Source organism: Bactrocera tryoni, unplaced genomic scaffold (genome assembly GCF_016617805.1).
Source record: "Bactrocera tryoni isolate S06 unplaced genomic scaffold, CSIRO_BtryS06_freeze2 scaffold_7, whole genome shotgun sequence".
In the NCBI taxonomy this organism is placed as follows: domain Eukaryota; kingdom Metazoa; phylum Arthropoda; class Insecta; order Diptera; family Tephritidae; genus Bactrocera; species Bactrocera tryoni.
The window spans coordinates 15,358,131-15,373,071 of NW_024396366.1; the positions used below are offsets into that span (position 1 = coordinate 15,358,131).

Below are 14,941 nucleotides of genomic sequence, written 5' to 3' on the forward strand. Positions count from 1 at the left end.
AAACGAGTGAATCGTTGCAGGAGTCTAAGATCTGTAATGATCTCTATAAGTGAAGTGTTAGTATACTCAAAATAGAAGGCAAAAATATTATTAGTTTTGCAACCTGCTTACTGTCAGGTGACAAATTTGAAAAAATATTTGTTTACTGAAGACTAGAGATTGTATGGAATATAGTAAGTTTTCACTAATTCCTTCAAATTTTATTTACTGAATAGCACTAGTACTCTGCTTTGGATTGCTTGTTTTATTCTTCTTTATTAGCGTTGACACTGCTTACAGTTATAGCCGTGTTTACAACAGCGCGCCAGTCGTTTTTCCCTTTCGCTATTTGGTCTCAAATGGAGTGTAGCCTGATTCTGCTCCATCTGGTCTTTCCAACGGAGTGGAGGTCTTCCTCTTCCTCTGCTTTCCCCCCGCGGATACTGCGTGAAATATACTCAAAGCTGAATGTTTTCATCAATTTTGATGCCAGCGTAGCCGCTGTCCCTTAATTCGCTGAAAAATGTCAATGTTAACTCCTACAAGTCATCATTCCATGGAATGCGATATTCGCCGTTGCCAATGCTCAAAGAACCATGAATCTTCCGTAGAACCTTTCTATCGAAAACTCGTAAAGCCGACCCATCAGATATTGTCATCATCAATTTGCACTATAAAGTAGGATAGGCATTGTGCGCGACTTGTAGACTTTGGTCTTTGTTTGTCGAGAGAGAACTTTTCTTCTCAATTGTCTACTCAGTCCGAAGTAGCACCTGTATCCAGGAGTTATCTTGCGTTATATTTCGAGGCTGATATTGTTCTTGGTGTAGATACTAGTTCCAAGATAGACAAAATTATCTACAACTTCGAAGTTATGACGACAGTGACGTGGGTGCCTAGTTGCGATTGCGACGACTGTTTGTTTGATGACAGCAGATATTTCGTCTTGCCCTCGTTCACCACCAGACCCATTTGCTTCGCTGCCTTATCCATTCTGAAGAAAGCTGAAATAACGACACGGTTGTTGAGGTGATGATACCAATGTCATCGGTACAGTCTTATAAAAGATGCTGCTTTCTCTATTTAGTTCTGCAGCTCGAATTATTTACTCCAAGAGCAGATTGGAGAAGTCACACGAAAGAAAAACGCCTTGTCCGAATCCTCGTTTCGTATCGAATGGTTTGGAGAGGCCCTTCCCGATCCTGACGAAGCTTTTGGTGTTGCTCAACCTCAGCTTACACAGCCGTATTAGTTTTGTGGTGTGTGTTCATACTCACGCATTTCGACCTCTTTCTTTTTCTGTCTGCAAATGCGTCTCGGTTCTCTTTTCAACTCTTGGTATCTATCTCATCCCGCACAAGTTGTGCTTTCTCTCCGCTGCTACACGGCACTCCTCATTGTACCAGCTGTTCTTTTGCATTTTCCGAAAACCAATGGTTTAGTTTGCAGCTGCCGTAAGGAGCTAGAAATGCGGTCACACACATTTTGACATCCTGGGGGCAGCTCACATAGGTACACTTTAAACGCACATAGCAGGCATCTTTGGTCACATCGTCCTTCTCTTCCGTCGGGGCGTGGGCGCAAATCAGCGATATGTTGTAGAACCTCGCTTTGATGCGGATTGTGGCTAAATGTTCATTCACCGGAGTGAATGGCAGTACTCGTCGACGGAGTCTCTCTCCCACCACGAATCCCACACCGAACTTGCGCTCCTTTATATACCACTATAGTAAATGCCACAAGGACCTACTCGCCTCAGTCCTAGTCCCTTTTATCGCATTTCTTCGGCGGCGGTGATATCAGCCTTTATTTTTACGTCAGTTCTGGTTTCGTCCATCGCATTTCTTATTTCTTGGACGCTGGTGATGTCAGGCTTTACTCTAACCAATTAAGGGACGGTTCAGGTGTACACCCTTAAATCATAATTTCTAATAAAACCTATGTGGTTGCATACCTATAGGAAACATTTTATCACGTTCACGTGTGACAAGACACAATACGTTGTATAGCAAAACTCAACTGATATGGAATAACAAAACGCAATCGAAAGTAGTTTGCGTAGAAAAACAGTTTATGAGTAGAAAAAACGAGAATTTAAGCGTGAAAGAGAATTTGATCACGAGGGATTATGTTTATGATACATTGATGACGGTTATTTATGATGGAAATGATGATTTATATTTCTTTGATGCCCCTGGTGGTAATGGTAAGACATTTATCGTGTCAGTAGTTTTAGCCACTGTTCGTGCGAGATCCAACATTGCGGTGGCAGCTACTAATTGCGGAATAGCAGCCACATTGTTAATTGAATGCCGTACGGCTCATCACCATTAAAATTGCCGTTAAACCTTCAAACCTTTGGAGAACGAGCATGAAATATTGCAAAACGTCGCCGCCATTGTTTTGCAATATTTCATGCTCGTTCTCCAAAGGTTTGAAGGTTTAACGGCAATTTTAATGCTGACGAAAATCATCATCTAAAACGAATGCACAATGGCACATGAGCGAGGATTGAAGGCATTAAGCCGAACATTGAAAAATCTACACAACGACTCAAGATGTTTTGAAAGAGCGATGATGTTACTGTCTGAAGATTTCCGTCAAATTACGTGTTTATAATTTTTTTTTTGGTTTTTAACAAATCGTAAAATATTTGGTACTATCCTTTGTAGCTTCAAACAAATATGGTATATGCGCATTAAATACTATATAAATTCTGTTTGGTTCCTTGAAGTTGACAATAATTTTGTTGAGTGGCTTGGTTCGAATTTTGGCCATTTATTTTCAGATAATTGAAGCCATTTTGGACCACACCACCAGAAGTCTATATTCAATATTTTGTCAATTGGAATACCTCTTTAGGCAATATCTGCTCGTCTATCTTTAGAACGCATACGATTCCGTTTTGCTTGGGAAGCAAGCTTATTAATCTCTTTAACTCGATTGTCTATAAACTTTTCCTTGTTTCTCGAAATTTCAGTCCATCCCAAAGTTATAATCAAAACATAAATATAAAAAGATTTATATAAGCCTTTAAGATTTAGAAAATAATTTAGAATCAATTTTAAGGGAACATACTTGTATAACAAAAGGAAAAATTAGAATACATACAGAGTTAGATGACAATCAATATAATATTTTACAAAATAAATATCAGATTCGTTCGTTGTTCATATCATGTAAAAGATATTGAAACCAAAGAAAAAGCTTTTAAAGTAAGTAGGAGTAAAAAGGAACTGGTCATACCGGTGTTTATGAAAATAACTTTGGTCTAAAAAGATAATTTCTATTCCTGATTTGAAATTTTTAATCCAAAAATCTAAATTTGATAGAAGTGCAATTAAAGCCAAATTCCATTTTACTGAAACTCCAACAGACTTAAAACAACGGACACAGTACATACAAAATCAAATTTATTGCTAGTTTTTCAAAATGTGCTGTTGCTTATTATCTTCAAAACAGAACCAATCAAACTGTATTTGAAAAACTTATACTTTATAAATCTCAAAAGGGACATTGATAAATTAATTTGCGATTATCAATTCAAAAGTGTAAGCATTAAAGATTAAAACCGGCCAAGAAAGTAATGGCATTACAGGAAAACTGGTAAAAGCAATTAATTCTGAATATTATTGCAACCTTTTGGACCAGTTGAAGAAAAAAATTTATCAAAAAGACCTGGTTTGCAAAAGAAACAAATCCTTTTTCACCAGGACAATGCACCGTGTCACAAGAGCATTTTGGCAGTGGCTAAAATCAGTGAATTAAGGTTCGAATTGTTGGACCATCCACCGTATTCACCAGATTTGGTCCCTAGCGACTTCCATTTGTTTCCAGAACTCAAAAAATGTATGCGTGGCAAGCGTATTTCATCAAATGAGAGGTCGTAACGGCTATTGAAGCGTATTTTGCAGACCTTCCAGATTCTCACTCCAGGGATGGGATCCACAGATTGAAAGACCGTTGGAGCAAGTGTATTAATGTTCAGAGATTATACTGAATAATAAAGTGTATTTTGAATCATAAAATTGTATTTTTCTTATCAAACGAGAAAACTTATTAAACAACCTGGTGTATAACTGAAATTATCAGGGGTGTTGTGGAATCTGATAGTTGTCGGAATCAGAATTGAAACCGATCAAAAAAAGCAGTAGGAGTCATGAATTCAGATATTATTGGTTTGATATTCGAAACTGAATTTGTATCGGTTTTGGGTGTCACGGAAACCGATTTTATCGGTTTTGCTGTCAGAAACAAATCAAGAAGATAGTCGCACACAGATTTGAAATGTAAGTTAAGAAATCAAGTTATTTTATTGTTACGATTTAATTTATCTTGATTTCTATAGGAGAAAACATAAGAATAAAACACGAAATGTCTTAATTATTGAGTTTTGGAAAAAAATGCGGATATATAAGAGGGGAGCCTGCTTTAGAGGCTTAAAAATAATATTTTTTTTCGATTTTTTTTTGGGAGGGAAAGAAATAATTGATTAAAGCGAAGTTTCTAGGGTTTATAGTTATATATCTAAATATCATCCGCAAATTTTTTTATACGAAATCTTTTACATTTTGTCTTTGGTAAGCAATTGCCAGATATTTTTCGTATGTGCATGTGCCGGGCAAGATGCAGGTCGCGATTTCTGTCGGAAACAAAAATTCAAAGAGATTCATAGTTTTAAATTTGAAAAAAGTGGTTTTTGACTAAAAAAATTTTACTTTAACATATTTTCAAACTTAACTTTTCTTAGTTCTTTTAGTTTAAATAGAAGCTAATTACATTCCAAAGATTTGCCCCAATTCTATACGACGTTTAGTTGTTTTTCTATCCTGCTCGCCAATTAAGAAAAATCGTAAAACTGAAAAACCGTCAAATCGCGCGCCAAAGTTTTTGCTTTCTGCCCAAGCGCTCATACTTGTATATCTGCTAGACGCTCGGCCACTATTTCCCTTCTAGCTTCGACAATATTTCGAATTTCCATTTATAACTTTGGGGAAATATTCTATTTTATATTTAGATAATTTTTAAAGAGATTTAAGCAAAAAAAAAATTAACTTTTTAAGCTTTTGAAGCAGGTTAAAAAAGATTTACAAAACGTAATAAACGTAATTTAACATCCAAATGATTCTTTATTCATTTGATAAATGTTATCTCTTAAAATCTTCCTTTAATTCGGAACTCATTAAAAACTTTAATAGGATTACATCCAAATTCATTTGCAGGTTTTGTCAGATTAGTAAACAGTTGATTCGAATATTGGTTTTGTGTATATTCGAAAAGACGAAAATCCAATCAGATTCTATGACACCATTGAAAATCAGAATTGGTTTGCAATTCTGACAGCTAAGCAACTCTGTCTTGGATTCCACAACACCCCTGTATGCGATAAACATTTTCTAGAATGGTATGTCTATGTCAAAAATTGATTGAATCGAACCCCCATATACTTAATATAAAGATTTTCGAACTTCGGGATGACTGTGTACCGTATATATCGGTCAATATGTGAGTAATCCCAATGAAAATAAGAGGGCGTGTTTTATTTATAACAGTGTATCTTTGTGCCTAATATAAATAAATTTGAGCGAAAACTTGGTCTAGCCTATATAACTAATATCAGGATTTTCGAACATCCGCTTGACTTTACTTTATATGATTGGTTTTACACCTTAAAGTATTTCCTTGGCTTTGATTATTGCAAGTTTTAAGAGTATAAAATGAACCCGAAATCAGCCTTTCCTTACATGTTCAAACTATTATAGAGTTGTGAAGACTTTTTCCATATACTTTATATGAATAATATGTGATTTATATTTAATAAACACAGATAAGTAAAACTACATGATATTTTTATATAATTTATATCAATGTAATATTACAATTTTGTATTATAATAAAATCATATCGCTCGAAAAAATAACTCTGGCCGAGTTAATACCTGAGATGACTGAAGTAGTTTCGCGCATTACACCTTTCAGCCTTGGCGGCCTTCGGCCGCGATCTTAAAAAAAAAACCCTGGTCGCGCCGAAGTAACCTAAGTATTTTATTATATAGTATTACAGGGTTTGTCCGGAAAGTAATAGGACTGAGTCAATTAAAAACAATTTATTGAACGAATCGTTAAAATTCTTTAAAAACTTTCAAAATATGCTCCTTCTGAGTCGATGCAGCGCTGCCGACGCGATTTCCAAACATTGAAGGCGTCACAGAAGGCATTCTCCGGAATAGCCTTGAAAGCCGAGGTGCATGCTGCTTGGATACCCTCTTTGGCGTGTGCCATTCGGAAGATTACCTCTTTGGCTTGGTATCATAATCATAGATACATGACTCGTCACCTGTGATTACGTTATTCAAAAATTGGGGGTGGCTTTCATACATGTTCAAATTTTGTTGGCACACTTCTACTCACCGCAATTTCTGGTCATCACTGGGAACTTTTGGGACCATTTTCGAGTACACCTTGCGCATGTTCAAGTGATCCGTCACAATGTTATGAACCACAGATTTTGATAAATTTAACATCTAAAGAATTAAACGAATACTTAGTCGACGGTCTGAGTTCAAAACTTTGCGCACACGAGTATCATCTGGGTAAACTTGCTTGATCATATCAAACGTCTGTGTCGCAGATTTACCGAATTTCCACACAGAATTTAATCGCGCTAACGAACGCTGTATTTTCGGGTTGCACTAATCACAGAAACACGTCGCGAAAAAGTTTGTCTGATTCTCCAGGTGCTCGGAAACAACTGACCAGCCGCTCGTTCGTTTGCTAGGAACGCCCTTTACCAAATCCGGTCGGTACGCGCACGCTCCGAAGTACAGTCGTATGGTCTATAAATTAAAAAAAAATCGAGTTTTTTTATATTTTCAAAGTTTAACTATTCAAGAATATGTGTACAAGAGGATTTTTCAAAATTCAAATTATTTTCGGAGATATAGGCATTTTTCTGAACCGGCATCCAAACTGGTTCGGCCGGAACTAATCGAACAAAAGACTTTACGCGAAACTTTAAACGCGTTTTTCTCAAAACTGACTTTTTCGGAACGATACCCACGATTTCTCAGGTTCTACTGGACTGATTTACTTGAAATTTTTATAGAGTCTTCTTTATAGGCTTGTCTATGGTTGGAATTAGCCCCATCCCCAAATTTTTATTTTTATAGTTTTTAAAAAATTCGAAATATTCAGAAAAAGTGATCCAAAAAACTTTTTTTTTCAGCTATTTTGTGAAAAACATTTTTTCTCACTTTTCCGTAGTTCCGGCCATTGCGACATTATTCTAGATTAACGATCTTTTTTTTTTTTGGTTTCAGATTACTAGGAGGGTTGAAATCATAGGTATGGTCACGTGAAAATTTTTAGAGAACCCTCAATTCGTCAGCTCACAATTTTTAAATTTTTTTTACTTTTTTTAGTTTTTAATTTTTTTCGTACTCTTCTAAAATTAACAAATAACTAAAAAAATGGATAGTAAAAATATGAATTGCCTTTTTTCACGACACTTTAAAAATTATATGAAATTCATGCTTCTAGACCAGAATACTCCCTTAATTTAATAAATTTTAAGTGAAAAATGTGTGTAAAGTGTGTTAAATGTAGTGAAATAGCTTGCTGAAATGTTGGATTTTGGAATTTATGAACTTTAAAGTTGAATATTTCGTAAACTAAGCGTTTGCGGTATCTATGTATAACTATGTATGTATATTTTTTAATCGGGTTCCTCTTTTCAACGGTACCTTCAGATCGCGGCACCAAAGAAATCGGGATTTTGACAAAGTTCATTCATTATTGTTTTTTTGTTATGGTTGCTTACTTATTTATGAGCTGTAAGACATTATGTAAATTTACTATTATAACATAAAGAGTTGAACTCCAGTGAGAACTGTTATTATATTCTATATTTTAAATTGTTTCTATAATTAAGATTTTATTTGCAATATACACAAATCGTAATCTCTAAACGATAAATTTAGAAAATGATTTTTTATTGGTATTGCTTTCAACTAATAGGGCTATTGCCAAATATTGTTATGTATCAGGCATTCTTTCAACATAAGTTGTGCATTGTTATTCGAATTTCATTATTAAGGTATAGATTAAATATTTATTTCTTTATGAATTTGGTCATTAGCCACAGACCTAGATGTGGAGACATGGAACGGGAAACTACAGATCCTGATTTTTAAAAATATGGCATACAGATTGTGAAATTAATCTTTCAAAACTGAAGTTGCGTTATAATTTCTAAATTAAATGAAAAATGTTACATTGTTTGTTTTATCTTTTTTTTTACATTCTGTGAGAGTTTTTTCAATCTTAATAATTTACTTTTAACTTAATAATAATTAAAAAAACTGAATAATAAATTATATTTTTAAACAATTTTTACATGAAGTTTATTGATTAAGCTTTTATGTTTATTTGCAGCCACAAACTGTAAGCTCACGAAACACTATACCAAATATATGAATACCATTTCATAGGAAACAGCACAGTGATGCCGCTAAAAATTATAATATGAAGTATTCGCGAGATTTCGAACACTGGAGGACGAAACAACAAAATTTAAATGTATAAGAGAAAATGTGTTGCAATTAAAGTTATATCATAAGTAAGAAAAAATAATATCCATTATTACCCATTATACATTGAGAATTCAAAACTAATATGTGACGAATCATATACATACACATCTAATAAAATAAATTAATAAAACGGAAGTTAAATAAATGATTAATAATTTTATATTATAATGATGGCCGGAATAGGTAATAGAAATAAAATTACTTCAATTTATAAAATGAATCATAAAGTTAAGTTATAATCGGAACTAAATCGGTGTGTATTACGTATTGAGACCACATTTTTGATGGTAAAAGTATGTGGAATTCAGACAACTGCCTAAGACTATTCAGTTTTTCTTGAATAATGCAGAGCTTTGCAAAGTTGCAATTTATGGAGATCAATTTAACTGACTTGTTTAAATTTGTAAAAAACCATGTTATATCTTCGAAAATCTGGCATTGCCATCAGTAACCAATTTTTTGTTGCATTGAATTCGAAGTGACATATGTATCTAGGACTACAAGGGTAGAAAACTTTTTAGCCTGAGGATTCGTCACAAAAGATAAATTTCTATCCTTCTCACAGAATACTAAGCCTAACTAAAATACGTTCAAAAATTTATTGCATTTAATTCAATGGTTTACAAGTTACAAGTTATCTCAAGGTGACGATACCTCTGTTTTGGTTTGATATGGGAAAAAACTGTATTTATTATGATTCCTGGTAAGGAAAACTCCATTGAGGAGAAACAATAGCTTGATAAAAGTTACTGCTAGTCAAAATAACATAGTTATTCAAAAGGTTGTTCGCTGGAAAAATATTTTCAACAAATCAAGTCAAGTTAGAAACGAACAATTGAAGAATAAAGTAATTTTTAGACCAATAACCATGTATTACTTGACAAGCAAGTAATAAACGTGTGACCCAGAAAAAAAACTAACGAAATGAAAAAGGTTTTCTTATTAATTAATTATTAAATTACAGTTTACTCTCTGTATAGAACAGAAAATCAGAAACAGGCATCAGAAATGAACCTGATTTATAATCAATTTTGCATATAACTCTAAATATATGGGCTAAGATATTAGAAAATTTCAGATAAAATTAAATGAGGGAGCAAATCCCTCATTATGTATGTAATACATATACATACTTGAATTTAAAGTATCAAGAACACAATATAAAGGGTTTTCCAATAAGAGCGACATGATTTCTTTAGACAAAAAACACATATTAAAGTTAAGGAAATTCAAATTTTGCAACAGTCGCAGAAAGTAAATAGTCTACCTTGGATGACTGTATAATATACATACACGTCAAGTTATTTGATTTGAATACTATAAACCTGGACATGCATCAGATGGTGTGCCTTGCTTGTGGGGGATTCATTTTTTCGGGTGAGTCCATGTAAAATAGCGTGGTACTTCTAAATAGAGGAGTGTTTGTGCAAATACACCAAAAGTGTCCGCACGACTTTTTGGTGAATTCCCATATTTCGTATCCCGACCAACCGATTTTGGCAAAATGTAGTACGTGGCATTCTTTTTACATTATTATGACACATTGTGGAAATGACATTATTTTTACATTTTTATGACACATTGTAGAAATGTACGAAATCGGATAACAACCACGCCTACTTCGCATAAAGCACAATTTTAATTCCACTTAACTTGTTCAGTTTCCAATACACAAATCAAGAAGCAATTAATATAACTGAATAAAACTTTACACGAATAATGTGTTTAGTGTGTAGCACCTTAAGTCCAAAAATTGTTTAAATCCAATACCAACCGTTCAACCCCTAGGAACCAATACCTTTTGATCGAAAATGCCGGTCAATGGGTGATATACTATATAATTGAAAAAAGGGAAGAAACTTCTCTTATAATGGTATGTATGTCTTTATGTTTTTAAAATGTATTTAAAAATGTAAGAATCAGACTAATACTTCCCTTAGTACCGCGTATATCGAGCGTGTTTTACTCATACAGTGTATCTTTGTGATTTATTTATTTACTTTTATTTATAATAATTCATATAACAAAAAGAGTTTTATTATATAAATACATAAACGCAGCACTGGCTACGAGGCCTTCAGCCGTCTTGTAATTATAACTAGGTGAAAAATTCTAATTGCTAAGGGTTAGTAAAGATGTAAGTTGCTTAAATATATTTTAACAAATCGTTGGTTTTTAAGAATCTATATACAATCATCACGTTTTTTTCTGAAGGTTCACTTAGTAGTTTCATGAGATCAATGTTGCCAGAGTTGTGGGCTGTTGGGTGAAGCATCGGACAGAGTGTGAGTAAGTGATGGGCTTTTACCCGATCGTAAGTGGGCGTGTGTTATGATAGTGTGTCCAATCCTTAATCGAGTGTATGCCTTCTGGCTGGGTTTATGACCGCGTAGTGATGTTTAAATGTTTTCCATTCGCTTGCGTTTTTTTGATGCCTTTTGTGCTTAATAAGGTTAAGAATGTCTTGCTTGGATGAGACGTAGTATGTTAAGGCAGGAGTCCTGGCTACATTTTTCGCAGCGAGGTCTGCAAAGTGGTGGCCTGTAATACCAGCATGGCCAGGGATCCACATTACTTGGATTTTCTGAGGGGCACCAATGACCGCGTCCCTGATAACTTCTATTATGGGATTGCGATTGGAAGGAGACGTTATTGCAGACATAGACGATTTGCTGTCTGTACAGATGAGGAACTTTCCTTTAGTCTTTTTTGCGTAATTAACTGCATGAAGGATAGCAGATCCTTCAGCGGTAAATACAGAGCTCGTTGAGGGAAGAAGCCAATTGCAAATAATTTCTCCTGTGGCAGTGACAACTGCTAACGAAGTGGAATCGATGGACTTGGAGCCATCCGTAAACAATAACTTCCAGCCATTATTTGTGTAATTAGATTCCAGTTCAGCAAAGGTTTGTTGAAAGACTTCGTTTGGTATGTTTTGCTTGGACAAAAACATAAGCTTATTCTGTAGTATTTTATCATTGATCAGATAGGGAGGATGTCGAGTGGTGAATTTGCGTGTTGCGTTACGTAAAATATTATTATCTGCAGCGAAACTTAAGCATCTCGAAATAGCCGATTGTATTCTTAGAATTTTTCTTTTTTTCGTGGCATGCGTGATAGATGTATTTAGTAATGGGTTGGTGTTCTCAGCCGTTTTGCGCAAGAATTTGAAGCGAAGAATCTATAATTTTATTTTGAATAGTTGGTAAACCAGATTCAGACATTATCGTTTTTATTGGCGAGGTTGGAAAGGCCCGGAGACTTCGCCGTATTGCGCAATGGTAAGGTGCATTTAAAAGGTTGATACTGCTTTTGGAGCATTTGCCATAGATGGGGAGCTCATAATCTATTTTTGAAGTTAGCAAAGCTCTGACAACATTGAGTAGTGTTTTCGGATGAATAAATGAATGCTTAGACGAGAGATATTTAACAATATTTAATCGTGACATTAACGAGTTTCTGACATATTTACAGTGAGCATTATAATTATAATTAGAGTCAAAAATTAATCCTAGTATATCCTAGCTGTGTTTTACATTCGATGTTAGTTTGGTTGTGGGTTAGTGAAATACCGTTGCAATTTTGCTTCCTACATACATGAAGGATATGTGTTTTGTCTAAGAAAAGTGAAGCACCAGACTCCAGTGACCAAGTCTCAATTCTGGCGAGTATATTAGTAAATAAGGATTGAGCTAAATTAACGTCAGAGACTTTTGTGTAGATTAGGACATCGTCAGCATAGATCTGGTGCTCAACTCCTATGCAATTTTTTATCATCCTACTAATATCATCGAAAGCAATGATAAAAAGGAGGGCTGAAAGAGGTGAGCCTTGCGGCGTACCATTAGAAAGCGGAAGTGTTGAAGAAAGAAAACCATTTACGTTGACTTTGAGTTTTCTGTTTGTGAGAAAGTTAGTAATAAAACGTATCATATTCTGGCCTATTTTCCATTTTCTAAGTTGTCGAATAATAATATGGGCTCCAATTTTGTCGAAAGCTCTGTGAAAGTCCAGAGATAGTACGGACACGTGGTTTTTGCTGGACAAAGCGTTAGTAATGAAGTAGTCTAGTTGGATTAAAGCATCTAACGTGCCTTGACTTTTTTTGTAGGCGACTTGATTCGGTGATATGAACTTGTTTCGCTGAGCATACCACATCAAGCGGTTAGCCACGATCTTTTCTAAAATTTTGCCCATACATGGAAGGAGGGAAATCAGCCTATAGTTAGCAAGTTCATCGGAGGATTTGTGTGGTTTAAGTATTGGTATAACACAGGACGTTTTCCAAAATTGGGGGTAGACACCAGTATTGAAAATTTTGTTATAAAGCTTTACCAAACGGAGCTTGAGACTTTTTGGCATATGTCTGATAATTGGATAAGAAATTTTATCTTGCCCCGGGGACTTACCCTTAACGGTAGATGCAACGAACTCGAATTCAGACAGTGAAATGCTGGTTTCTATTTGTTTAGCAGAAAAAGAAAGAGGGGAGACAGAGTAGGAAGTGTCGGACAGTGTGGTGGTTTTAGAGGTTTGAAACTGTGTGCTGAATGAAATATCTGAGCTTGTTTCAGAATAGTGGTTTGCAAATAACTCGGAAATATCGGATGAATTGGTTACCAAACCTGTCGGTCCCTTTACGCATTGAATGGTTAGATTTCTAGGCACTCCAGAAAGTTTTTTTTAAAGCGTTCCATATTAACTTAGGACTAGACGAAGGATTTATTTTGCTTGTGAAATCCTGAAAACATTTACGCTTGGCCTGTTTCGCGGAACGACGGAAAAGACGGTGCTTTCCTGAAAGATATTAAGTTGACTAGTGATCGAGCGCGTTTGTATTCATACCAAGTTGTCTGTTTTTTTGCCCGCAATTCAGCGATTTCTTTATTCCACCAAGGAACACTCTTTGAACTTGCTGTTGGCTTTGTATGAGGAATGCTAACATTCGCTGCTGAACGGATAATTTTTGTTAACCTCGCACTTTCTTGGTTAGGGTTGTCAGATATTGGGGTATTATTGCCATTTATCTCGCAATGTGTCTGAAACTTCTGCCAATCAGCGTAATCAGTTTTAAATACCTTATTTATTTTGTGGTTTTTAGTTGTTGATCCTAGGTGCAATTTTAGTACAATGGGGAAGTGATCGCTTCCATGCAGGTGATCGAGTATACTCCATTCGCACTCTGTGGCAAGTGTGTCGGTGCACATTGTAAGATCTACATGGGAAAAAGTGGAGGGAGTGGAAAAGTGTGTCGCGGATCCGTTATTCAAACATATTAAGTTAGAGGAAAGCAAAGCGTCTTCAATGCATTTGCCCCTCTTGTTGGCTATTGGAGACCCCATAGTGGACTCCATGCATTAAAATCACAAGCGAAAATTAAAGGAGGAGAAGCTTGGTTGATTAATTGCAGGATGTCTGTACTGGTAAAATGTTCATCTGGTGCAATATAGGTGCAGATAATGGTGATTTTTTTAACTAAGATAATTTCGATCGACATAGCCAGCAAGTTGGATTGAATGGCATTAATTTTGTGTGGAATATCTCTTCTTATGAGAATCGCAATACCTCTTTTACCTGTGCTAATATGTGGAAGATTGTGAAACATGCCAATGTACTGCTTAGAGTAAAAGCCGACAAGTTGAAAGAGATGTGAGTTTCATTTAAGAGTATAATAGCTGGGGCATGATCTTGTATTAATAATTGAAGCTCATTGTAATTATTAGTGTAGCCGTTTAAATTCTATTGCAATAATGGAATCATAAGATCTATGTAGGAAAAAAAGAAAAAGGGAAACAGAAGAGAGCTAGAATATCAACTCGTATGAGCAGTGAGTTGAAGCTGAGTGTCACCAATTGAGTACTAGTTCAAAAGAGAGTAAAAGCTAAGCGTATTTATTCAGAGTCAATTTCTATTTGTTCAGTAGAGTATTGATTATCGTTGGAATTGCTTGTTGTTGGAAAGAGATTTTCGTGATTAGGTGGATTAGACTGCACGGTAGTGTTGGTAGTAGTGTTGTTGAAGTCAGTATATTAATTAAGCGAGTTTAAGGAGTTGTTTAAGTTAGAAATGAGAGAGGCTGTTGTTGGACTGAAAAGTTTGGGATTTAAGAAAGAGGCTTGTTGGGTACAGTTGTCGCTGATATTTTTAGCTGAATGTGAGACGTTGTTGTAGTCTGAACTGATCGATGCAGGCTTGTTGATGGAAATATGTTTGTTGTTGGCGTTTGATGAGTGATTTTTTCTAGTTAAAGAGTTTATTGATGAGTTGGGTGCAGAGGTGACCTCTGCGTTTTGTTTTGATGTACTAGGCAAGTCATTGTTGGCAATTCTATGAGTATTTTTAGATTTTGTGGAATTGTTGATGGCTGAAATT

At 35.2% G+C, this 14,941-nt stretch overlaps 1 protein-coding gene across 1 annotated transcript in view; it reads left to right on the forward strand.

The window, feature by feature from the left end:
• The window catches only part of LOC120781748 (cAMP-dependent protein kinase catalytic subunit 1), a 77,082-nt gene extending 68,365 nt beyond the window's left edge, over positions 1–8,717 (forward strand). Inside the window, exon 4 of the mRNA XM_040113980.1 lies at positions 8,412–8,717. The gene's annotated coding sequence lies outside the window, so the exon portion shown is untranslated. The remainder of the gene's footprint in view (positions 1–8,411) is intronic.
• Positions 8,718–14,941: the final 6,224 nt, after the last annotated feature.